We start from the raw sequence: 26,876 nt of genomic DNA on the forward strand, positions 1-26,876 counted from the left end.
CTTGTTACAGAAGCAATAGGAAACTAATACAACTTGCATTATACGGATGTGGAAAACTGAGGCTCAGAGAGGTTGAGGAACTTGCCCAAGTGCACACAGCTTGCAAGAGGCAGCGCCAAGCCTGTCAAAGCCCAAAGTGCATTATTTTCACTACTCCTGCATGAGAAGAGGTAGGTCTGGCTGGAAATGGAATAAATTTTCAGGCAATTTCTAAGATACTTCTACATAAAAACTTTTGTAATTGGTTGTTTCAAGTCTGTCGCCCTGACGGACTGTGAGCTCCCGGAAGAGATGTGTGACCATCTTACTTACTACTGCATCCTGAGTGCATAGAATAGTGCCTGGTGCATGGTCTGTGCTCAATAATCAAGACCTCACTGAGAAGGTAACATTTGAGCAAAGATCTGAAGGAGGTGAGTGAGCTAAGAAGCTAATTAAAGCAAAGGAAACAGCAAGTGCAAAGGCCCGTTGGCAGGGTCACACCTGGTGATTTCACAGAATTACAAGGAGGCCGGTGTGGTTGGAGCACAGTGGATAAAGAGAACAGTAGGAGGAGGTGACATGGCCAGATCATGCAGAATCTGCTAGACCACTGTAAGACTTCAGCATTTTATCAGAGTGAGATGGGAGCAGGGGGGAGTTTTGAGCAGAGGAAGCACAGAGCATGACTTTAACATGATCCTTCTGGCCATTGGTTGGAAGATGCACTGTAGAGGCCAGATGACCAGGGAGGAGGTGACCACACTTGTCGAGGCGAGTGATGATGGTGGATACAACCCAGGTGGGAGCTATGGAAAGCTAGGATTCTGGATTCATTTTGAAGGTAATGTTAACAGGATTTGCTGGATTGGATGTGTGATGTGAAATAAAGAGAGAGGTCAGCGAGAATGCCAGCATCAATTGGTAGGATAGCACATCATGGGAAAGCTCTTTATAAAATGCCATAAAAACATAAGGGAGGGCTGGCCCCGTGGCTTGGTGGTTAAGTGAGCGCGCTCCGCTGCTGGCGACCCGGGTTCGGATCCCAGGCGCACACCGACCCGCCGCTTCTCCGGCCATGCTGAGGCCGCGTCCCACATACAGCAACTGGAAGGATGTGCAGCTATGACACACAACTATCTACTGGGGCTTTGGGGGGAAAATAAATAAACAAAATTATTTAAAAAAGTTAAATAAAATAATTGGTCTTAAAAAAAAGTAACGGATGGATTGTCATTATTAGGGTCTTGAGACCCAGGCGCTTTGCTCCCTACGGCATGATTTGTTTATATCCCTTCCCTGCATGATGCCTCAGGTAACATCTTGCTTCTCATTTCCAGCTTCCTCTTTCAGCTACGAAGGCAACATTTCTCTTTGCAGACTTCCGGCACGTTACCACTTGTGGTCTCTCAACTCTGAGCTTCCCATTACTCACAACTCAATTTCTCAGAACTCAAATCCACCCAAACCAGAATAGCAACCGAGCCCTGTGTGAGTGGGCACCTGCCAACCTCTCCTGCTCGTCTCCTATCCTGTCCCATCAGCCATGCTCACTTTCGCTCAGTTCTCCAAATTCCTCTCACTGTCAGGATCTTTGCACCTCACCCTGCAGATCTTGAGACTTGCCAGCCTCCATAACTGTGTGAACCAATTCCCTATAATGAATCTTTACATATATGTGTATATGTATATACACACACACACAGATACATATATATACATATATATACATATATCCGTCCTATTGGTTCTGTTTCTCTGGTTAACCGTGACAAATAAAAACACCTACTATATGCCAAGCACTATTCTAGGCACTGTGGATTCAGCAGTGGAACAAGACATACAAAATTCTCCAGCTTCACAGAGCTGATAATCTGCAGAGATGGGGATGAGGAGTACAATGTCAAAAATAGAGAAATCACTAAGAAGATGACACATAAGCTGAAACACATGTGGAGGCAGCCACATGTATATGTAGGGCAAAAGTTTTCTAGTTAGAATGAACTGTACGTGCAAAGGCCCTGAGGCAGGACACTGCCTGGCATGTTGGAGGAACAGCGAGGAGGCCTGTGTGGCTGGAGCAGAGGGAGCGAGGGGGAAAGAGGGAGGAGGGGAGGGCAGGGAGGGGAGGGGACAGGTCCTGCAGGGCCTTGTGAGCCAAGGGCAGGACTTGAGCTTTTACCCCGAGGGAGGTGGGAGCCCTGAAGGGCTGTGGGTGGGGGAGGAGCAAGAACTGAATTTGGTGCTCACAGGTGCCCTCTGACTGCTCTTGGAAGGGCAAGGAGTGGGGATACCAGGGCACAGGCCACTTCAACACCCCAACTGAGACACACACATGATCTTCAAAACAATTTAATGGATGGTCATTTAACTGACCTAAGCAGAAAATGAGACTCAGAGAGACAAAGGGACTTTTTAAAATACAACCACAGCTTTCATTTCATAAGTGACTTCCATGCACCAAGCCGCGTCCATGCATTTTCTGCAGTCCCCACTGTAATGAGTCAAGGTAGTTGACCAAGACATCCTGGCTTGCCCAGGACTTTCCTGTTGTTAGCCCTCAAAGTCCAAAGTCCTGGGATCCGCCCCCACCCCACCCCCGATCCCAGGATCCCAGTCTGGGGCAAGTCAGGACGGTCAGTCACCCTGCTTCAAGGTAAATGTTATGACTCCATTTTACAAATGTGGAAACGGATGCCCAAGAGAGTTCACGTAGCCTGCCCCAGGCCACACCACAAGTCAGAACGCAAGAGGAGAGCAAAGTGGAGGGGATGAGTGCAGGGAGGGAGTCCAGGGGACCCGCCCTGGTCCTGGCTCTGCCCCTCACTGGCTCCCAGCTTCAGCCCAGCCGAAGCCCCGCCACTAACAACCAGATAATATGCGTTTCTCCAAGGAGGAGGAGGAGGAACAGAAGGAGGAGACGAGGAGGGGGAGGAGGGGAAGAAGAGGAGGGGGAGGCTGAGGGGGTGGGGGAGGAGCGGAGGAGAAGGAGGAGGCAGAGGAGCAGGAGGAGAAGGAGGGGAAGGAGGGAGGAGGGAGGAGGAGGGGAGGAGGAGGGGAGGAAAAGGGAGAAGGAGGGGAGGAGGGAGAAGAGGAGGAGGGGGTAGAGGAGGAAGAGGAGGAAGAGAGGCAAGAGGAGTGGAAGGAGAGGAAGGAGGAGAGGGAGGAGGGAAGAGGGGAGGGAGGAGGAGGGGTAGGAAGGGAGGGACGAGGAAGGGGAGGGAGGAGGAGGGGAGGGAGGAAGGGGAGGGAGGAGGGAGGAGGAAGGGAGAGAGGAGGGGATGGAGGAGGAGGGGGAGGAAGGGAGGGACGAGGACGGGGAGGGAGGAGGAGGAGAGGGAGGAGGGGAGGGAGGAGAGGGAGGAGGATGGGAAGGGAGGAGGACGGGAGAGACAAGGAGGGGGAGGGAGGAGGGGAGGGAGGAGGAGGGGGAGTGTTAACATAATGGAGCACTTACCATGTTCCACGTACCACTCTAAGCACTGCCTGTACACACCTCATTTAATCCTCATCAAAACCCTGTGGAATTAAATCCTCTTGCCCTCATTTTCAAGGAAACTGAAGTCTTGGGGAATTTATTGAAATGCCTCAGGTCCCCAAGGCAATGAGCACCAGAACCAAGATTTGAACCCAGGAAGAGTGACTCCAGAGCCCACCTCTTAGCAACTCCACATGGAGGGGAGTCCTCACAACTATCCCATTAGGTAGGGTTTGTCCCAATATCCACTAATCAGATGATGAAACTGGGAGATGGAAGTGCTTGCCCAAGGCCTTATTGCCTTCAATCTGGGGGAGTTTCTTACCAAAAGCCGACACTGTCAGATTCAGCAACCCATCTGCAAACAGAAATCAGAGAAGTTGTTAGCTGCCTTGGAGATCTGGCCATGAGCCACCCTCTCACCCAGCCAGGCTCCATATTTCCCTGGGTGCCAAGGTCACGGTGGCAAGTTATGGAAGCAGGCGTTGGTATGTGATGAAGAAAACCCAGTCTCTTCCTGGAGATTTACCTACATCAGCTCATGAGTTCTTCACACCTTGCCAGGTGAGACAGGTGGGACAGTAGCCACTCTTGGCACCACACCCCATCCACTGTACCAGGTTGGCACACTCGTCTGACAGCTGTTTCACTGGTTCAGAAGTGATGACAGACAGATGCAGGAGTGTAACAGCACAGCCATCCCCTTGCCTCTGAGCAGGTGAACGTCTCTGGTGCAAATCACACTCTAGAGCTCCTGGCGGGATGGGCTGTGGCTAAACCTTTCCTGAAATGACTTCTGAGTGGCTAGTTTCTCCCCCAGCCCTATCCTGCTCCCCTCACTCCTACAAGTGTCTGCAAGTGTCTCCTGAGAGCCCTCTCTTCGTATATTACTCACACCAGAATCCTCATCTCAGGCTCTGCTTCCATGGAAATTAACCGAAAGCAGATGGTAAGCTATCTTTTTGTTTCTTTTGTTTTTATCTTTTTTTTAATAAGGGAATAATTGCTTTTTGTAAAAAAAAATTCAAGCAATGCAGAAGTGTATAAAATTAAAAGTGAAGATCTCCCTGTCCCTCATCCTTATACTCAGAGGTAACCATTGTCAAAAGCTTGGAGTGAATCCTTCAAGGCTGGGTCCTAATCACAAACTCAGCCATGCAAATATAGTATCAAATAGAAAAAAATTTATAAATTCACATAATTTTCTTAACACAAATGGGATCATGCAATCTACAATTTGCTGTTCTCTCTAATACAATAGCTAGTATTTACACTTAAATCTATTAAAATTAAATAAAATGAAACATGCCATTCCTCAGTCATATCAGGCATTTTTCAACTGCTCGATAACCACATGTGACTAGTGGCTGCTGTGGATTGATAACATGTCCATCACCATGGAAAGTTCTGTTGGACAGCTCTGTTCTATTTCTACTTGCTTTTTCACTCAACAGTATGTCTTGCAAACCAAGAGAAGCAAAATTTGTCAAGCGTTGAAGCTGGACAATGGGCATATGGCCATTTTTTATACTATTTTCCCTGCCTCTGAGTGTTTAAATATTTCTATAATAGAAATTTAAGAAAACAATACATCTTGAGCAACTTTCCTAGTCAGTCCGTATACACCTAACTCAATGCTTTTTAACAGCTGCATAGTATTCCATTGTATCCATGATCTATAGCTGCGCCAGAGATAGCTAGGTAGACAAAGATCAAACAAAAACTCAACACTCCCCTTTCCACGGTGTGGAATTGTCACTAGGAGGCAGCTGCCCAACCATGGACTACATTTCCCAGCTCACCTTGCATCCAGGTATGGTCATGTGACTGTGAGCAGACATGACATGTGTCACGGCCAGGCCTAGGCTTTTATAAATTGGGTGCGCCTTCTCCACTGTTTCTTTCCCCTTCTGCCACTGTCTGCAGAAGACTCCGAGACCCTAGCTTGGCTGAGCCACAATACAGAAGGATCTGGGTCCCTGAATCATCGCATGGAGGAACCCACTCACTAGCCAGAAATATCTGCATTGGACTCTTAAATAAACAAGAATTAAATTTATTTTTATTAAGCCACTGACAGTTTTGGGTTTATTTGTTACAGTAGCTAGAGTTACCTTAAGCAACATAACAATTTACCCAACCAGTCCCTGAGTGTAAACAAACATTTAGTTTATACCAGGTTGTTACCAGGATAGTACTAACATGCACACCCTTGAGTGTATAGTGAGATATCTCTCTATGTTATATGATTATTTCTTTGGAGTAAATTCCTGGACAAAGAATTGCTGTGTCAAGCATATGTGCATTTTGATAATATTTTACTAAGTGTAATATATATATATATAAAAGTGCAAATATAAGTGTACAGTTCAATGAACTCTCACAAAGTTGACACACCCATGCTTATGCATTTTTAATCCCGATAGTACCAAATTTTCTCCAATGTTAAGCTTTTTGAATTCCCGTTTATAAATTCCATGTACATCCCTCTCCTGTACTTTTCTCACACTCTCTCTGTGGGGCACATATTCTTTATTTATCCACCTAACTTCCCCATGCTGTGCCAGGCTTGGGCGGCATCCCAGAACTGTGGAGATTAGTACAATCTCTTTCTCACCAACCAAAGGCTTTCTGGGCACAAGTTTATTAAAAATTTTATTAAAGACTTTTATTATTAAAAAAATAATAGTTTTTTAAAATCAAGGATGACCTTTTTGGGAATATATTGATGTAATTTTCTCTTTTCCACTTATAGGGATGTGACCCCCCCTCCTCAAACCCATTCTGCCAAAGAATTTCATCTCATTCAGGAAAATTTAAGATGTCTTAGCTGCAGACACACAATGACAGCCAAACGATAGTGTTCAGATTTTCATTACCAAATTGGGTTTTGGAGTTCTCAGCAAGACAATAATCTTGACAGCAAAGCCTTATAAGATGCATAAGTTTAGGGAGTCTAAAGTACAGAATGGTAACTATAGTTTACAATACTATGTTATATACTTAAAAGTTGCTAAGACTAGATCTTAAATGTTCTCACCACAAAAAAAAATGGTAATTAAGTGAGGTGATGAAGGTCTTAGCTAATGCTATGGTGGTAATCATTGTGCAATATGTAACTGTATCAAATCAACACATTGTATGCCTTACACTTGCACAATGTTATAACATATCTCAATAAATTTTTTTTCAATAGCCAGTCTTGGAGGACTTGAAGATAGAGGCTTCATTAAGCTGTGGTGTAGAAAGGACTCAGGATATGGTGTAAGGGATATACCTTTATACAGGCAGAAAGAAAACTGTGGGAAGCTAAAAGAGAGATAAGATGAAGAAGACTCACCAGGATTCCTGCTTCTCTGCCATCTCACCTCAAGGCTAAATGTAAGTGGAGATGGGTCACCTCAGAGACTTCCAGATAGGAGTGGGTGAATTTAGGGGCATCAAGGCTAAGGGGTGACTTCTCCCAACAAAAGCTTTCTTTCTGCTGTTGCCACATCCAACATGGTGTGGGGGCCAAGGATTAGAACAAGCAGACAGGGAGAGCTAGTAGGTGACCCAAGAAAACTCTTTTGGTTTCTGTAGCCTGGACATGGAAACCAGGAGCTACTGCATGGACCCCTGGGAGATGCCGAGCTTCTGAGAGGATTGATGGACAAGCAAGAACCAAGGTAGAACCATGCTCCATCAGTAGACAAAGCACCCCACCCAGAGTCCACACTTCACAGCTGCAAGATCCCATAAGCTTCCCTTACACAAACACCCAGATGCCATCTTGGGAGGAACAAGAGCAGGGTAAGAAATTTTGAAAGATTAAGTCTTCACACAATATAAACTGGGTTTCCCAAATAAGACTAAACCGAGAAACTGAGACACTGAGAACACTAAGAGCTGACAACGTTTTCCTCCTCTATCCAGCAAGAGCTTATATGGAAAATGAGAATTCTTAATTAAACATTAAAAAAAAGGTATTTTTTTCACATTGAGTTGTAGTTTGATTAAATTTCATCCCAATGCCCACCACACTACCATTTATGAAGTTCTTATTACACATACCAGGTGGTTTACAAAGTTACCTCTTTTGATTCAAGCTTCACAACATCCCTGTGGGATAGGAACCTTGTTATCTGTATTTCATAGCTGAGGAAACTGAAGATCAGAGAGGTTATGTGACTTGCCTGAGGTCACACAGCAAGTCTAAGGTACAAAGGAAAGAGCCTGGAGTGGGAACCAGGAGACCTGGAAGTTGTGCCTTGTTCTGCCACTAACTAACTCTTAGCAAGTGACCAGCTGTCAGCCTCTGAACAAAAGAATCTCGTCTCCAGGAAACATCCTCCCACCACGTTGGACATATGGATTCTTTTGGACCAACTTACGCTGTGTCGTTGATTCCGGTGGGGTTGATGTGACTATTTCGTAGCTACATATACCACGACACACTGTGTAGAAAGAAAAGAAAAATACCGTGAACCAGCAAGAAGCTCTTTGGGCTCAACCTTAAAAATTACTCCTGGCATGGCCTCAGGTTTGATGAGCTTACAGGAGAGACCCAATTGAGTGAGAAACATACATGATTTCACATAATCTTCACAGCCACCATTCCTGCTTTTCTGCACTTTATTTTGGTTTTTCATTTTGGTTGTATTCATTTTCTTTTCAATTACAAAAATAGCTCCAGCCGGTTTTCAAAGATGTACAATAAAACACGCATTCTCAAAAGGAATGACATCTCCCCCAAAAGGGCAAAACTTCGTTCTTTTGGGAAAGATGAAAAAAATTTTACTCTTTCATGTATAAGACACATATAGATATACATATAATACACAAATAGATGTACAGTCTATCTGTGGTATTAAAATTTCATGAGAGGGTGGGGCAATTAGTTTTTATAAATATCTAAAAGGCAGTGTAGTCCTCCAGCATTTAGCTCTTCCCCAACATCATCATCATCATCATCATCATCATTATTATTGTCACCACCATCATCATCACTAACATCACCACCACAATCCTCATCATCACCACCATCGTTATCACCTTCATCATCACCACCATCATTATCATCTTCATCATCACGACTGCCACCACCACCACTGCCATCATCATCCTCTTCATCATCACCACCACCACCACCATCATCATCATCACCACCATCATCATCACCATCACCACCATCACCACCACCACCACCATTATCATCACCCTCACCATCAACATCATCAAAGTCATCATCACTACTCTTTGCTGGTTGACTTCAGGGCATAACGAGGGGTGCTAATGGCTAATACCAGTGCTGACACCCCAAAGCAACAACTCTGCATTCCTGCATTTGGAGTCCATGACTTACCAGCTTCTTCTGATGAAGCCTTCCAGTCAACCAGTCCCATAGACTCAAACTCCCAACACTCCAACTCACCATCACTAACTGAAATTCTCTTGCTCATGAATCGTCTTAGAGGCAACAGAGAATCATATTTAAGCATACCAAATCTGGCATCAAAATATGCAGGTTTAAAAATCTGGCTTCACCAATTACTGACCGTGTGGCCTCAAGAATGTTATTTATTCTCATCACACCTAAGTTTCCTCCTTCATAAAATAGGAGAAACTCTACAACAGCAGAGGAAACCCACACTTGTCACTTAGAAAAGATCCCTCATTCTTAGATTTGGACCCAAATCTCACAAGACATGTCAAGGAAACCACAACACAGAAGATAAACAATACCAAGACAAACTGACACCTAAAGAAGAAGCAATAAGAGGACAGAAAGAAAGTCTCCATCTCATTGTTCTGATCTCAGCACAAATATCATCCCCTCAGAAATGTCTTTCCTGACTTCTGCCTTCAATACAACCCCCAGTCATACTCTATAACAACTTCTTTCATAGCACTTATTATTAAGTGAAATGCTTTTGTTTATTATTTGGGGTAGCATAGTGTCGCGATAAAGCATGCAGATTCTGGACCCGACTGCCTGGTTTTAAATCCTGGCTCCACCCCTTGCCAGCTATGTGGTCTTGGGCAAGATATTTAATCTCTTTTGCCTCAGTTTTCTCCTTTGTAAAATGGAGCTATTGATGACCCAATATCAGAGAAATTCTGTGAAGGTTGAGTGCATTCTATATTTGAGGAACTTAGAACGATGGTAAGTGGGTGGTTGCTGCTACTGTTAGTGGCTTCTTTTCTGCCCAACCCCTCCCAATAGGATTTTAGCCCCATGAGAGTAGGAACCTCGTCTGTTTATTCACTTCTCTATCCTCACTGCCTAGAACAGCTCCTGATATATAGTAGGTACTCAGGAAATACATGTCAAACGAATGGCTATAAAGGAATTCTGCCCTGACAGATGGAATTCCCTGAGCTAGAGTGATTTTTGTCAAAGGTCCCCCAATAAAGGTGTTTGCAGTGTCCAACCTACATTTATGATCTCTTGGCTGGACGGTCCATGGCCCTCCCTTTTTCCTACAGCCTGTTTCCAGCCCAGGCTTCCCCGAGTGCCCCATTCAGCCTCACACTCACCCCAGAAGAGGGGCAAGATGAAGGTCCACATCGTGCTGTGTTTCTGTCATTCAAAGAGGGGAACCTTTTCTCTGTTCTCTGGGTTTTCAATTACAGAAAGTGTGGGAAGAGGGCAGGGGTGGAGCTGGAATTTCTCAACACTGTGAGAATATCATGACTCTTTTTGCTGAGTTGCTCCCACTAAATGAGGACAGGGTGGCAAACCCCTTTTTTTCTCCTCTCATTACTGTGAAGAAAAATTGGTCTGGCTGCTGTGTCACTATGTTCTCTCTCTCCATCTCTCTCTCCTTCCCTCCTGCTCTCTTTTTTCTTTCCCCACCAACATTTACCTCCCATCTGTCATCACCTTCTTCCATTGCACCCAATGATAAATGGGCTTCCACCACTTGACCCCGATGAGGCAAGCCCAAACTCAAGGGTCTCTTCCCAGCCTGCTCCATAAAAATAAGCACCATAGCCATCATGTACCAGGCACTGTGTAGACACATTGCCAACAAAATTTAATTTCATCATCATGTCAACATCGTAAAGTAGGGATTCCCACCCCCACCTATTTTACCAAAAAATACAAAAGGAAACTGAGGCTTGGAGAAGAGATGTGACTTGTCCACGATTACTTGGACCTGAAATTTGAATCCAGGACCCTCTGAATCCAAGGTCTAGAGTATAATCATTTCATCTGCCTTCAGCTCTCCACTATATCTGATCATATCCATCATCACCACAATGCACAACAATACTCCCACCCCATTCCCAGCTCTCCAACCCAACCCAACACACACACATGCACAATCTCATACATATGGAGGTCCAATAATGCCTTAGTTGGGGTCCCCCAGAAGCAGATGCTGAGACAAGAATTCTGGTAAGAGTAGTTCATCAAGGAGGTACCCAAAAACTCCAGCTAGCTAAGGGGGGAAGTGAGATAGGGAAGGGAAAGAGCCCACAGTGGGTGTGTTATCAAGCAGGTTACATAGCGAGAAACTGGATCGTAATCTCCCTGGCACCTTTGGAAGGCAGCATAGACAGCACTCTTCAGAGTTATCCCAACTGAGGGGCGAAGGAACTGGGGTGTTTATCCACCAGCTCCCGTCACTCACAGATTGAGGCTCCAGAGTGTAACCCTCTTGATAACAAAATGCAGTGGCTGGCAGATGTCAGTCTAGTGTGCCTTGAGGGGTTGAGGGTCACGGGGGTGGGCAGGCACCAAGAGTATCTGCTACAAGCTAAAAAGTGAGATGGAAAGACCAGCCCCAAGTTCTTGGGAAGAAAAGCCCCACTTGTCTTTGCATTCTCCCTTTTGATCTGTGCAAGGCAAGATACCCATCCTGGAGTTATGATCACTGAAGCAGATTCATCAAGGGACCCTGCCCCAGTGAGGCTGCAGTTAAGAGCCAGCATGAAAATGCAGCAAATTCCACCAAGAAGGAGGATAAACAGAGCTGTGTTGTGTTTGAGAAGCACTGGAGGGTAAAAGCAGACTCTGGAACCAGCTTGCTGGGGGTTCAAATCCCATTTCCACCGCTTGCCAGTCATGTGTTGTCCCGGGCAACTTCTCAATCTCTCTATGCCCCAACATTCCCATCTATAAGATGGGCCCAGTAATGGGAGGATCTACTTCGTGTGGCTGACATGAACATCCGAGGAGTGGTCATATGTGACGTGCCTGGAACAGAGCCTGGCACACAGGAAATCTCCAAGCGTTGGCTATCACAGTGATAGGGTCTGAGGTCAGACAGACCTGGGATCAAATGCTGACTCTGCAAGATATTCCCAAAGTGACCTTGGGAGGTGACTTGCCTCTCTGGGCCTCAGTTTCTTCATCTGGAGAATAGGAATAACAATAGGTCCTGTCCCAAAGGATCATTGTGGAAGGAAGCAGTAATGTCTGGTAACATTGCTACCTGGGAGGGGATGCTGGGACTAGCACTTTCTTCTATAATCCTTGTTCAATGCATCCAGGAGTGTGGACCTTAGAGGCAGAAAGACCAACGGGGTAGCTTTAACAAATGTCCACAGATTCTTTGATACTCCTGCGTTCAAGAGGGGGAGCCTAATTCCTCTCTCCTTGAGTGTGAGCTGGATTTAGTGACTTGCTTCTAATGAACAGGAAAAGGAGGATGTGACATTGTGTGACATCTGAGACACCTGAGGTTGTAAGAGTCATTGTGGCTTCCTCCGTGCTCTCTCTTTCCAGGATCACTCACTGAGGGGAAGCCAGTCACGATGCTGTTATGATTCACAACATCCCTGTGGGATAGAAACCTTGTTATCTGTATTACATAGCTGAGGAAACTGAAGATCAGAGAGGTTATGTGACTTGCCTGAGGTCACACAGCAAGTCTAAGGTATAAAGGAAAGAGCCTGGAGTGGGAACCAGGAGACCTGGAAGTTATGCCTTGTTCTGCCACTAACTAACTCTTAGCAAGTGACCAGCTGTCAGCCTCTGAACAAAAGAATCTCATCTCCAGAAAACATCCTCCCACCACGTTGGACATATGGATTCTTTTGGACCAACTTACGCTGTGTCGTTGATTCCGGTGGGGTTGATGTGAATATTTCGTAGCTACATATACCACGACACACTGTGTAGAAAGAAAAGAAAAATACCGTGAACCAGCAAGAAGCTCTTTGGGCTCAACCTTAAAAATTACTCCTGGCATGGCCTCAGGTTTGATGAGCTTACAGGAGAGACCCAATTGAGTGAGAAACATACATGATTTCACATAATCTTCACAGCCACCATTCCTGCTTTTCTGCACTTTATTTTGGTTTTTCATTTTGGTTGTATTCATTTTCTTTTCAATTACAAAAATAGCTCCAGCCGGTTTTCAAAAACGTACAATAAAACACGCATTCTCAAAAGGAATGATATCTCCCCCAAAAGGGCAAAACTTCGTTCTTTTGGGAAAGATGAAAAAAATTTTACTCTTTCATGTATAAGACACATATAGATATACATATAATACACAAATAGATGTACAGTCTATCTGTGGCATTAAAATTTCATGAAAGGGTGGGGCAATTAGTTTTTTAAAATATCTAAAAGGCAGTGTAGTCCTCCAGCATTTAGCTCTTCCCCAACATCATCATCATCATCATCATCATCATCATCATCATCATCATTATTATTGTCACCACCATCATCATGACTAGCATCACCACCACAATCCTCATCATCATTACCACCATCGTTATCACCTTCATCATCACTACCATCATTATCATCTTCATCATCACGACTGCCACCACCACCACTGCCATCATCATCCTCTTCATCATCACCACCACCACTACCATCATCATCACCATCATCACCACCACCATCATCATCATCACCACCATCATCATGACCACCATCATCATCTTCATCACCACCATCATCATCACGATCACCATCGTCACCACCACCACCACCATTATCATCACCCTCACCATCAACATCATCAAAGTCATCATCACTACTCTTTGCTGGTTGACTTCAGGGTATAACGAGGGGTGCTAATGGCTAATACCAGTGCTGACACCCCAAAGCAACAACTCTGCATTCCTGCATTTGGAGTCCATGACTTACCAGCTCCTTCTGATGAAGCCTTCCAGTCAACCAGTCCCATAGACTCAAACTCCCAACACTCCAACTCACCATCACTAACTGAAATTGTCTTGCTCATGAATCATCTTAGAGGCAACAGAGTATCATATTTAAGCATACCAAATCCGGCATCAAAATATGCAGGTTTAAAAATCTGGCTTCACCAATTACTGCCCATGTGGCCTCAAGAATGTTATTTAATCTCATCACACCTAAGTTTCCTCCTTCATAAAACAGGAGAAACTCTACAACAGCAGAGGAAACCCACACTTGTCACTTAGAAAAGATCCCTCATTCTTAGATTTGGACCCAAATCTCACAAGACATGTCAAGGAAACCACAACATAGAAGATAAACAATACCAAGACAAACTGACACCTAAAGAAGAAGCAATAAGAGGACAGACAGAAAGTCTCCATCTCATTGTTCTGATCTCAGCACAAATATCATCCCCTCAGAAATGTCTTTCCTGACTTCTGCCTTCAATACAACCCCCAGTCATACTCTATAACAACTTCTTTCATAGAACTTATTATTAAGTGAAATGCTTTTGTTTATTGTTTTGGGTAGCATAGTGTCGCGATAAAGCATGCAGATTCTGGACCCGACTGCCTGGTTTTAAATCCTGGCTCCACCCCTTGCCAGCTATGTGGTCTTGGGCAAGATATTTAATCTCTTTTGCCTCAGTTTTCTCCTTTGTAAAATGGAGCTATTGATGACCCAATATCAGAGAAATTCTGTGAAGGTTGAGTGCATTCTATATTTGAGGAACTTAGAACGATGGTAAGTGGGTGGTTGCTGCTACTGTTAGTGGCTTCTTTTCTGCCCAACCCCTCCCAATAGGATTTTAGCCCCATGAGAGTAGGAACCTCGTCTGTTTATTCACTTCTCTATCCTCACTGCCTAGAACAGCTCCTGATACATAGTAGGTACTCAGGAAATACATGTCAAACGAATGGCTATAAAGGAATTCTGCCCTGACAGATGGAATTCCCTGAGCTAGAGTGATTTTTGTCAAAGGTCCCCCAATAAAGGTGTTTGCAGTGTCCAACCTACATTTATGATCTCTTGGCTGGACGGTCCATGGCCCTCCCTTTTTCCTACAGCCTGTTTCCAGCCCAGGCTTTCCCGAGTGCCCCATTCAGCCTCACACTCACCCCAGAAGAGGAGCAAGATGAAGGTCCACATCGTGCTGTGTTTCTGTCATTCAAAGAGGGGAACCTTTTCTCTGTTCTCTGGGTTTTCAATTACAGAAAGTGTGGGAAGAGGGCAGGGGTGGAGCTGGAATTTCTCAACACTGTGAGAATATCATGACTCTTTTTGCTGAGTTGCTCCCACTAAATGAGGACAGGGTGGCAAACCCCTTTTTTTCTCCTCTCATTACTGTGAAGAAAAATTGGTCTGGCTGCTGTGTCACTATGTTCTCTCTCTCCATCTCTCTCTCCTTCCCTCCTGCTCTCTTTTTTCTTTCCCCACCAACATTTACCTCCCATCTGTCATCACCTTCTTCCATTGCACCCAATGATAAATGGGCTTCCACCACTTGACCCCGATGAGGCAAGCCCAAACTCAAGGGTCTCTTCCCAGCCTGCTCCATAAAAATAAGCACCATAGCCATCATGTACCAGGCACTGTGTAGACACATTGCCAACAAAATTTAATTTCATCATCATGTCAACATCGTAAAGTAGGGATTCCCACCCCCACCTATTTTACCAAAAAATACAAAAGGAAACTGAGGCTTGGAGAAGAGATGTGACTTGTCCACGATTACTTGGACCTGAAATTTGAATCCAGGACCCTCTGAATCCAAGGTCTAGAGTATAATCATTTCATCTGCCTTCAGCTCTCCACTATATCTGATCATATCCATCATCACCACAATGCACAACAATACTCCCACCCCATTCCCAGCTCTCCAACCCAACCCAACACACACACATGCACAATCTCATACATATGGAGGTCCAGTAATGCCTTAGTTGGGGTCCCCCAGAAGCAGATGCTGAGACAAGAATTCTGGTAAGAGTAGTTCATCAAGGAGGTACCCAAAAACTCCAGCTAGCTAAGGGGGGAAGTGAGATAGGGAAGGGAAAGAGCCCACAGTGGGTGTGTTATCAAGCAGGTTACATAGCGAGAAACTGGATCGTAATCTCCCTGGCACCTTTGGAAGGCAGCATAGACAGCACTCTTCAGAGTTATCCCAACTGAGGGGCGAAGGAACTGGGGTGTTTATCCACCAGCTCCCGTCACTCACAGATTGAGGCTCCAGAGTGTAACCCTCTTGATAACAAAATGCAGTGGCTGGCAGATGTCAGTCTAGTGTGCCTTGAGGGGTTGAGGGTCACGGGGGTGGGCAGGCACCAAGAGTATCTGCTACAAGCTAAAAAGTGAGATGGAAAGACCAGCCCCAAGTTCTTGGGAAGAAAAGCCCCACTTGTCTTTGCATTCTCCCTTTTGATCTGTGCAAGGCAAGATACCCATCTTGGAGTTATGATCACTGAAGCAGATTCATCAAGGGACCCTGCCCCAGTGAGGCTGCAGTTAAGAGCCAGCATGAAAATGCAGCAAATTCCACCAAGAAGGAGGATAAACAGAGCTGTGTTGTGTTTGAGAAGCACTGGAGGGTAAAAGCAGACTCTGGAACCAGCTTGCTGGGGGGTTCAAATCCCATTTCCACCGCTTGCCAGTCATGTGTTGTCCTGGGCAACTTCTCAATCTCTCTATGCCCCAACATTCCCATCTATAAGATGGGCCCAGCAATGGGAGGATCCACTTCGTGTGGCTGACATGAACATCCGAGGAGTGGTCATATGTGACGTGCCTGGAACAGAGCCTGGCACACAGGAAATCTCCAAGCGTTGGCTATCACAGTGATAGGGTCTGAGGTCAGACAGACCTGGGATCAAATGCTGACTCTGCAAGATATTCCCAAAGTGACCTTGGGAGGTGACTTGCCTCTCTGGGCCTCAGTTTCTTCATCTGGAGAATAGGAATAACAATAGGTCCTGTCCCAAAGGATCACTGTGGAAGGGATGCAGTAATGTCTGGTAACATTGCTACCTGGGAGGGCATGCTGGGACTTGCACTTTCTTCTATAATCCTTGTGCAATGCGTCCAGGAGTGTGGACCCTAGAGGCAGAAAGACCAATGGGGTAGCTTTAACAGATGTCCACAAATTCTTTGATACTCCTGCGTTCAAGAGGGGGAGCCTAATTCCTCTCTCCTTGAGTGTGAGCTGGATTTAGTGACTTGCTTCTAATGAACAGGAAAAGGAGGATGTGACATTGTGTGACATCTGAGACACCTGAGGTTGTAAGAGTCATTGTGGCTTCCTCCGTGCTCTCTCTTTCCAGGATCACTCACTGAGGGGAAGCCCGTCACCACGCTGTTATGACACTCAAGCAGTGCAGTGGCGAAGCCCCTGTGAGGAGGAACTCAGATCTCCAGCCCTCTGCTCGACTGCCACCTCATTAGAGACCTCAATCTAGAACCACCGAGCTAGGCCACCTCCAGATGCCTGACCCCGATACAGTATAAGAAAATAAAAATATGTTGTTTAAAGCTGTTAAGTTTTGGAGTAATTTGTTACACAGCCAGAAGTAACTAACACACTGAGAAGCAATGTTTCCCCATCAGTAAAATGACGATAATAACTTCATAAGGTTTGAGGTTTCATGTGATAAAATCAAAAAATCCTGCGTGACAGATTAAATGCTCAAGAGTATTAGTTACTGTTGTCAATATGATTATCCCACTATGCCAAATGGCTACAGCTACTCATAGGAGGCATGGTACCAGCCACAATTGAATTGAAGAGGTCGCCAAAGGTCATTTCATCCAGTATCTTCTGAAGTGGGTGAAAGGGTTGAGGCTTTATCCTCAGGACAATTTAAGGAGGTTCAGGAAGGGAGTATGGGCAGGTTGGTGTTTTACAACACTTGTGCTGTGTAGAGTGGGTGTTGCACAGGATGTGGTCATGGGCGGGGTGACAGGGAGAAAGTGAGGCTCATCCAAGAGAGAGAAAAGAGTGGTGGTGGTCTGGTCTAGGACAGGGGCTGTGGAGATGGAGAGGAATTTGGGAAGTAGGAAGAGAATTGGGGTAACATCAGGATGTGGGTGGGGAGTCTGAGACAGAAGGAAGAGTTGACTTTTGGAGGTTGCATTAAGGAATTGGAAGGTTTTCTGATCAAGCCCAGATTCCTCCTGGGGATGGGAATGGGATGAGGTGATGAATGAGTCTTCTGCTGCTGCCATAATGAATCACCACAAACTTAGAAGCTTGACACAACACAAATTTATTATGTCACAGGGCTGGAAGTCAGAGTCCCACATGAGTCTTATGAGGCCGAAATCAAGATGGCAGCTGGTCTGTGTTCCATCTGGAAGCTCCAGAGGAGAATCCGCTCCTTGCCTTTTCCAGCTTCTGGAGGCCACCTGCATTCTTTAGCTCAAGACCCCTTCTTCCAGCTTCAAAGCCAGCAGCGTAGCCTCCTCAAATCTCTCGCTTCAAATCTCTCTCTCTCTCTTCTTCTTCTACCTTTTCCTCTTTCTCTCTCTCACCCTCTCTATAGATAGATAGATAGATAGATAGATAGATAGATAGATAGATAGATACACACATACATACATACATACATACATACATACGTACATACATACATGTGTACATACATGCATACATATATAGATACGTAAATACATAGAAACATAGATACATATATAGGTACACAGACACATAGATCCCAATCTCTCTCTCTCTCTCTCTCTCTCTCTCTCTCTCCACCTCCATCTCCTTCTCTTATTCTCTCTCTCTGACCCTTGTGCCTCCCTCTTAAAAGGACCCTTGTGATTACATTGGACCCGCCTGGATAATCCAGAAAAATCTCCCCATCTCAAGATCCTTCACTTAATCACATCTGCAAAGTCCCTTTTTCTGTGTAAGGTCATATATTCACAGATTCTAGGGATTAGGATGTGGGCAACTTGGGGTGGGGAGCCACATTATTCTACCTACCACAGATGGGGTCTGGGGTCTTGGTGAGTGACTGAGCACACAAGATGCCATTCACCATTCAAACCCAAAAGAAGTGACCAAGGCTATAAAATCTGGACCGCAGAGGTCCTGCAGGGATGAGGGAAGGCGTAAGAGGAGAAAAAGGGGAAGGATGGGGTGGAGGAAATGAACCATTCTAGTCAAGCGATTGCAGAAACCTAACCCCTTGTGACTTTCCCAGCAAAGGGGAAATCTAAGGACACTCAAGACGGAAGAGGTCACCCTGGAGGAGCCCCAGAGATGTCACTCACCCTCACAGTGTGTGTGGGGGGCTCCAGGGAAGCCCTGCCCACCTTGACCATGCTCCTTCTGTGTTCTAAACCCTCCCATGGCTCCCTATTACCTTCAGGATGAAGTCCAGGCTCATTAATATGGTACTCGAGACCCTGCCTCATCTTACACTGGTCTCCCCCGTAGCCTCCCCACTCCCCCAAAACCCCAGTCATCCTAAACTAATTGAAGCCCCCTGTAGCAGACACTGTTGATGCCTCCCTGTCCAGCCACCCTTGAGCAGCTGGTGCACCCATCCCCCAGCTTCCTTGGGTGTTGCCTGCTCACAGCTCACAGCTTCCCCTTCCCCAGAGGACTGCTTTCCAGTCCAACAGCTGCACAAGCCCTCTGACCCAGCCCACAGCCAATAACTGGTGGTCACAGAGGTACAAAAAGCCAGCCCTCGCCCCAAGGTGAGATCAATTCGGTGGTGTTGTTCAGGCTACAGGGCTCTCCATGGGATTAGGCTGAGGCTAGATTCCAGCTGAGACCACCTCCTTGCTCAGCTCCTCCCTCTGTCCTACCCTGCTCCCCTCACTCCTCCTCTGCTAAATGCTCTCCCTCAATAAACCCAGTGCACAAGAATCCTCATGGCAGGGTCCAAGTTCCCAGACCCCAACCAACGGCCAATTATGTTAACATTTTTCTGCACAGGTGATATTCAGGGTATAGGATTCCTGGTCTCGGCAGGGCACTGACCATACAGAATGGACACTGGCTATGAGCCTCAGACAAGATCCTAGGGGCCACCCCTGGTGCCAGCCACTAACTCATTAGTAGCTGGATTGTGGGATATCTTATGGTAGAGGCTAGATATGCAGCTGGACTGAAGTCGTGATTTACCATCTAGAATGGAAATATATCCATACATTTTTTTAAGTTTAAGATGTACAACGGGTTGATTTGATACATTTATATATTGTAATATGATTACCACTGTAGCATCAGTTAACATCTCCATCGTGTCACATGATTATCAATCCTTTTTTGTGGTGAGAACATTTAAAATCTAGTCTCTTTGCAACATTCAAGTAAACAATACGGTATTGTTGACTATAATCACTATGCTGTGCTTGAGATCCCAAGAGCTTATTCATCTTATAACTGCAAGTTTGTACCCTTTGGACAACATCTCCCCATTGCACCAACACCCCAGCACCTGGCAACCACCATTCTACTCTCTGTTTCTACAAGTTCAGCTTTTCTTAGAGTCCACCTATAAGTGGGGTCATACAGTACTTGTCTTTCTCTGTCTGACTTATCTCACTTAGCATAATGCCCTCAAGGTCCATCCATGTTGTGACAAATGGCAGGATTTCCTTCTTTCTCATGACTGAATAATATTCCATCATATATATGTCACATCTTCCCTATCTTTTTATCTATTGACAGACAGGTTGTCCCCACATCTTGGCTATTGTGAATAAAGATGCAATAAACATGGGGGTGCAGATATCTTTTCAATATCCTGTTTTCATTTCCTTTGCATATGTACCCAGAAGTTGGATTACTGGATCATATGGTATTTATCCAAGAGAAAGAAAAACATACCTCCACAGAGTGACTCACACACGAATGTCCACAGCAGCTTTATTCACAATTACTGAACACTGGAAAGAACCCAAACGTCCATTGACAGGTGACATATCTACACTATGAAGCGCTGACTTGCTCAATGATGTGGATGAATCTCTAAGACATTATGCTGAGGAAAAGAATTCTGACATAAAAGACACAAAAGAGTAAATGCTGGAATATTTCTGTACTAGTCAGGGTTCTCCAGAGAAACAAAACCAATAGAAGAGAGAGAGAGAGATCTTAAGGAATTGGCTCATGCAATTGTGGGGGTTGGCAAGTCCAAAATCTGTAGGACAAGCCAGCAGGCTGGAGACTCAGGTGAGAGTTGATGCTCTAGTCTTGAGTCTGAAGGCCGGACACTCAGGCAGAATTTCTATATTTCTATATTACTGTCTGGAAGCAGAATTCCTTCCACTCTGGCAAACCTTAATCTTTGCTCTTAAGGCCTTCAACTGATTGGATGAGGACCACCCACATTATGGAGGGCCATCTGGTTTTCTCAAAATCTACTGATTTAAATGTTAATCACATCTGAAAGATACCTTCACAGCAACACCTAGACTGGTGTTTGACCAAACAACTATTCCCCACAGTCTAGCCAAACTGACACATAAAGTTAGCCATCACATAGTCCAACAATAGGAAATTCTAGAGGATGCAAACCATATTTTGGGGGGGGAGGAGGAACAAATCAATGGTGGCCTAGGGTGAAGCAGAGGGAGGGATGGATCAGAAAAAGCCTCGAGGATAGTGAGTGGGATGATGGAAATGTTCTTTATCTTGATTGTGACAGAGGTTGTCAAAACACAGCAAATTTTACACTGTGAAAGGAAGCCATGTGTTGTACGTGAATCATCCCTCGAAAAGTTGATAAGATTGGCTCCAAAATAAAGAGTCCCCACCATTCTGCCAAGGTATTTTATTGCCCTTCTATATAAAGGGACAAAATTATTTTATGTTATATGAAGGGACCAAAGACATGAGTTTTGAGTTTCTCCAGAGAAGTGCGGTCTCTTAAATTTGTTTTCATATGGGGCTTGATCTCATTTCACAAAGATAAATACATTTGACCTTAGAAAGCTAAGAAACAACCTCTAGCTATACTTCCTTAGAAATTAAGATAAAACAACAAAAACGTGTACAGTTTCTATTTCCTAACTGCACACTGACTGATAAGAAATATTTCTTGCTAACCCCTTCCTCAGCAATAGTTAGAGCTCGGCCACACTCTTTTCAGTCTACATTGTGTGCTGTTATGTGAATGTGTCACAATTTGCTTTCCCATCCCCTTGGAGCGGATTCCTGGTGTTTGCAGGCCCTGCTGGACACACACGCTCCCTCTGCAGATTACTGCAGAAACTCAGTTCCACGAATGCTCTTACTTATCATTCCATCTCAAAGGCAGAAGGAACAGCTAGAGGAACTGTCACCCTAGACCTTCAGACACTCCCAGAAGTAGAACCAGAGGAAGATGTGAAAGTGCAGAAGCTTGGAGAGGAAAGTAATACATCATCACATTTGCTCCCCAAGCACAGGGCTCAGGGGCCATAATTTCAGGGAAGTAGATCTGCAAGAATCTAGAGAAGAAAAAAAATGAGCCTCCATGCCTAAGCCTCTGAGAAGGAAGAGGTTCTAGAAGGATAGGGACGTCTGAAGGGTACAGCCCAAATCAGGGACAATAAATTCTGTGAGCTTAGAGGACTGGCTTTTCTGGCAGATAGCATGAGTTTCACAGTATTAGTTTGCTAGGGCTGCTGTAACACAATATGACAGTCTACGTGGTTTAAACAACAGACATTTATCGTCTCACGGTGCTGGAGTCTGGAAGTCTGAGATCAAGGTGTCAGCGGGGTTGGTTTCTCCTGAGGCCTCTCTTCTTGGCTTATAGATGGTCACCTCCCTGTGTCCTCATATGGTCTCCCTTCTGTGCATGTCTGTGTCCTAATCTCCTCTTCTTATGAGGACACCACTCATATTGGATTAGGACCCAACCTAATGACCTCATTTTACCTTAATCACCTCTTTAAATGCCTTGTCTCCAAATATAGTCAAATTCTAAGGTCCCGGGGGTTAGGGCGACAACATACCAATTTGGGGAGACGCAATTCAGCCATAACATCCGCATTCCAGAACCAACCATGTAATATGTGACCTTAACAAGTGACAGCCTCTTTGACCCTCAGTTTTCTCATCTACTAAAAAATATATGTCTACTTCACATAGTTATCTTGAGGACTAAATGAAACAATACACGGAAAGCATTTGGCAGAGTAGTAAGTACACAGTAAATATATATCAGCTACTATCACTATTACTGTACACTGCATACGAACATGTACATATATTATTTTTACAGGATACTACAATGAGGCTCTCTCTTAATTTGTCTGCAGCCCCCAAATGTGGGAGAACATAATAAGAGGAAACAAGAGAGCTTTATTATTTCATCCAAGCAGAGCTTGCAAAGGAGGTGACTAATAATGAACCTTCTGATTCCTTCGCCGAAGGTTCAGCAACTGTTTCTGTAAAGGGCCAGGTAGTAAATATTTTCAACTTTGCAAGCCATAGGGTCACTGTTGCAACTCCAGTGTTATAATGTGAAAGCAGCCATAGATGTTGTGAATGGATGTGGCAGTGTGCCAATAAAACTTTATCTGTGGACACCAAAATTTGAATTTCATATACTTCTCATGTGTCATGGAATATTATTCTTCTTTCGACTTTCTTCCACCATTTAAAAATGTAAAACCCATTCACAGAAGCACTATTCCCAATAGCCAAAAGGTAAACAGAGCCTAGATGTCTATCAATGGATGAATGAACAAACAAAATGTGACATAGCTATATAATGGAATATTATGCAGCCATGGAAAGGAGTGAAGCAATCCACAAACAAAATAGAGGAAGATTGGCAACAGATCTTAGCTCAGGGTGAATCTTCCTCAGAAAATGAAAAAAATATATATATATTTGTTAAATACCCAATAATCTAAAACATTCTAGTTATTAGAAAATTAGTTAAAAGTCACAGCTGTTACCAACAGGAATCTGATTATCTCCAGACTCCATGCTCCATATGCAGGGAGAATTGTAGTCCTGGATTTAGGAAGAGCCCTCAGGAGAGAGAGGCTTTCTGTTGTTTTGACTGCACTCCCTGCCCAGAGAATGAGATTTCCAATGGGACAGGTGAGTATATGCCTTACAGAGACTTTCTCTACCTCTCTGTTACGTCCCTTCTTCATCCGAGGAAATATTCTGGATGAGAACTGCAGAGTTGAAATGCTTCCTTAGTCAATTTAGTAATTGACTATTATAACAGGCCACTGTCCTTCTTGAATTAAGTTCATGTATCCTAAATGAAAATCAAATCAGCATTCCAAATCCAGCTATATTTTATAAGACCATATCATGACTAAGCTTGGGTCATGCCATGTAATTCAGTACTCTAGTCCCTGAAAAGGAAGAAATAATAACCTCGACAACTGCAGAAAAGGACATTTAATTAAATTCAACACCATTCGTGGATTAAAAAATAAACAGCAACAACAAAAACAACTCTTACAAAATCAGGAATAGAAGGGAACTCTGTCAATCTCATAAAGAGTATTTACAGAGTCAAATTTTATGGTGCAGTGTTGAAATCAAGGATAAGAGAAGAACGTTCATTATCATTGCTTCTATGAAACACACACTGGAGGTCCTGCTTAACGCAATATTGGCAGGAAATCATACAAAAGGAATGATTTATTGGAAAGGATGAAATAAAACTGACATTATCTTCAGATGATATTATTTTATAAGTATAAAATCCAGATAAAGTAATGAATTAACTGAGTTTAGTGGTGGCTGAATACAAGGTTAATATTCAGACAAATTTTTATTTCAGTCTACCAGCCATAAGGCATTCAAAATTTAAATTTTAAAAGATGACATTTGCAACACCTTAGAAGTTTGAAATACCTAGAAATAAATCTAAGGAAATTTTTGAAAGACTTCTGTCCATAAGTTTAGAGAACTGCATTTAGAAAAATAAAAGAAGACTGAAGGAAGTGGAGGGATAAACAATCTTTATGGCTGAACAGACCCAATATTTTACAGATGTCAATGCTGTCCAAATTGATCTACTGATTCCATACAATTGTCATGAAAATTCTTACCTATTTTGTTCTGGAAATTACAATTGATAAGATTCATATGGGAAGTAAAAAGGAAAAGCATAGCTAAGATGATCTTGAAGACTAAGAATAGAGTGGGAGGAATTACTATACCTGTCATCAAGTATTATAGCATCACAATAGAGTAGTTTCACCATGAGGATAGACAAGGAAATCAATGGAAGCAAATGGCAAGTCCAGATACATATTGGTCATATAGGGGCTTATATATGGACACCTTATTTACAACAAGGAAACACTGAGGAGTAGTGGAGAAATGAAAGACTTTTCAATGAACCGTGTTGGGTAAATAGGCTGTCTGAGCATGGAGAAAACAGCGACTCTCTAACCCTAACTCAGACCATCCACAAAAATTATTATCACGCAGATTGTCGTTCTAAATGTGAAAAGTAAGATTTGAAAGAACATACAGAGGAAGGAGGGATTCCTCAAGCAGAAGGAAAAAAAATGCATTGATACCTACAGGGATGAGTGGGCATGGATCAGTTTGAGAACCACATAAAGATTTAGGATACTTAAAAATCAGAGAAGAGGGAGCAGAGATAGGCAAGAATACGGTTATGTAGTGTCTTCTTGGTCTTTCTAAGAGTTTATGGGTAATTTAATCGAGGATAAACATGATCCCATTTTCATGTAGAAATATCACTCATGATGCTGGAATGGGGCAGGGAGCCAGATTAGAAAGTTCTTGTGATAACATAGGAGAGAAGTGACTAGAATCTAAACAACAGTAGTAGAAGTAAAATCAAGATGAAATCTATTATAGTCATTTTGGATTGCATAAAGTGTGTCATATTGAAACTCCCCAGGAGTGAAGTCTATGACTTGGTCATCTCTAATTCCCTGGATCTTAGGAAATTATCTGGCTCATGGTGTTTTTCCAATGCGTGCTGGGTTGTGGAATGAATACCTCCAGGCCATACCTTACACGGGTATAACTCAGTGAGATACAGAGGCATTTTGGCTCTCTTCTGAGAAAAAGTGTTCTTAGGAAAATGAACATAAATACTGAGAAGAATAATAGTTTTATTTACTTAACCATATAGAAGATAGGAAGTATTAAATGGAAATCATTCTCCACAAAGCATTCTTTCATTTTGCGTCCAAAGCAACAAAGGAGGATAATTTGGCTAACTTGTCCAATGTCCTTCTTTGGGGGCATGTGAATAATAGAGAATGACTGAACCTGGGCTGATGACACTTTGCATCTCTCCCCAGACATGGATCATTGTGTGACGTGTCCAGATCATCAGTACGCCAACAGAGACCAAGATCGCTGCCTCCAAAAAGCTGTGACCTTTCTGGCCTATGAGGACCCCTTGGGGATGGCCCTGGCTGCACAGCTCTGTGCTTCTCTGTCCTCACAGCTGTGGTCCTGGGGGTCTTTGTGAAGCACCGAGACACTCCCATAGTCAAGGCCAATAATCGGACTCTCAGCTACATCCTGCTCATCTCCCTCACCCTCTGCTTCCTCTGCTCCTTACTCTTCATTGGTCTTGCCAACACAGACAACTGCATTCTTAAACAAATCACATTTGGAGTTGTATTTACTGTGGCTGTTTCCACTGTCTTGGCCAAAATTATGACTGTGGCTGTGGCCTTCCAGGTCACTGTACCAGGGAGAAGGATGAGGCAGTGCTTGGTGTCAGGGGCACCTAACTTCATCATTCCCATCTGCTCCTTTATCCAGCTGAGTCTCTGTGGGATCTGGCTCGGAACCTCTCCTCCCTGCATTGACACAGATGCACACTCTGAACACGGCCACATCATCCTCGTGTGCAACAAGGGCTCGGTCACTGCCTTCTACTGTGTCCTGGGAAACCTGAGCTCCTTGGCCCTGGGCAGCTTCACTGTGGCTTTCCTGGCCCGGAACCTGCCTGACACCTTCAGTGAGGCCAAGTTCCTGACGTTCAGCGTGCTGGTGTTCTGCAGTGTCTGGGTCACATTCGTCCCCATCTACCACAGCACCAAGGGCAAGGTGATGGTGGCTGTGGAGAGCCTCTCCATCTTGGCCTCCAGTGTGGGGCTATTAGGCTGCATCTTTGCCCCGAAATGCTACATTATCTTCCTAAGGCCAGAGAGAAACCCATCAAAAGTGTTAAGAAATAAAACACATTCAGGGAGAAAATAATCAAAACATACTTTTTTTCATGGGTCTCCCAAGAATTTGCACACACCTGAAAAATAAACTACCATTTGTGTGTGGGGGGGGGGCAGATTAGCCCTGAG

The 26,876-nt window shown here is 44.3% G+C and overlaps 1 long non-coding RNA gene and 1 pseudogene across 1 annotated transcript; one reads left to right on the top strand and one right to left on the bottom strand.

The window, feature by feature from the left end:
- Positions 1–3,782: 3,782 nt before the first annotated feature.
- LOC147911576 (uncharacterized) lies at positions 3,783–14,786 on the bottom strand. The gene is made up of 4 exons (XR_015551197.1): positions 14,726–14,786; positions 12,499–12,561; positions 7,831–7,893; positions 3,783–3,815 (listed from the first exon to the last, which is right to left on the bottom strand). It is a non-coding gene; the product is annotated as an uncharacterized LOC147911576 (long non-coding RNA).
- Positions 14,787–18,590: 3,804 nt separating this feature from the next.
- Positions 18,591–26,876, top strand: part of LOC147911577 (vomeronasal type-2 receptor 116-like) — a 32,591-nt pseudogene continuing 24,305 nt past the window's right edge.

The sequence above is a fragment of the Ceratotherium simum genome, unplaced genomic scaffold (genome assembly GCF_057802395.1).
Source record: "Ceratotherium simum simum isolate JZ-2026a unplaced genomic scaffold, ASM5780239v1 HiC_scaffold_43, whole genome shotgun sequence".
Taxonomy (NCBI): domain Eukaryota; kingdom Metazoa; phylum Chordata; class Mammalia; order Perissodactyla; family Rhinocerotidae; genus Ceratotherium; species Ceratotherium simum.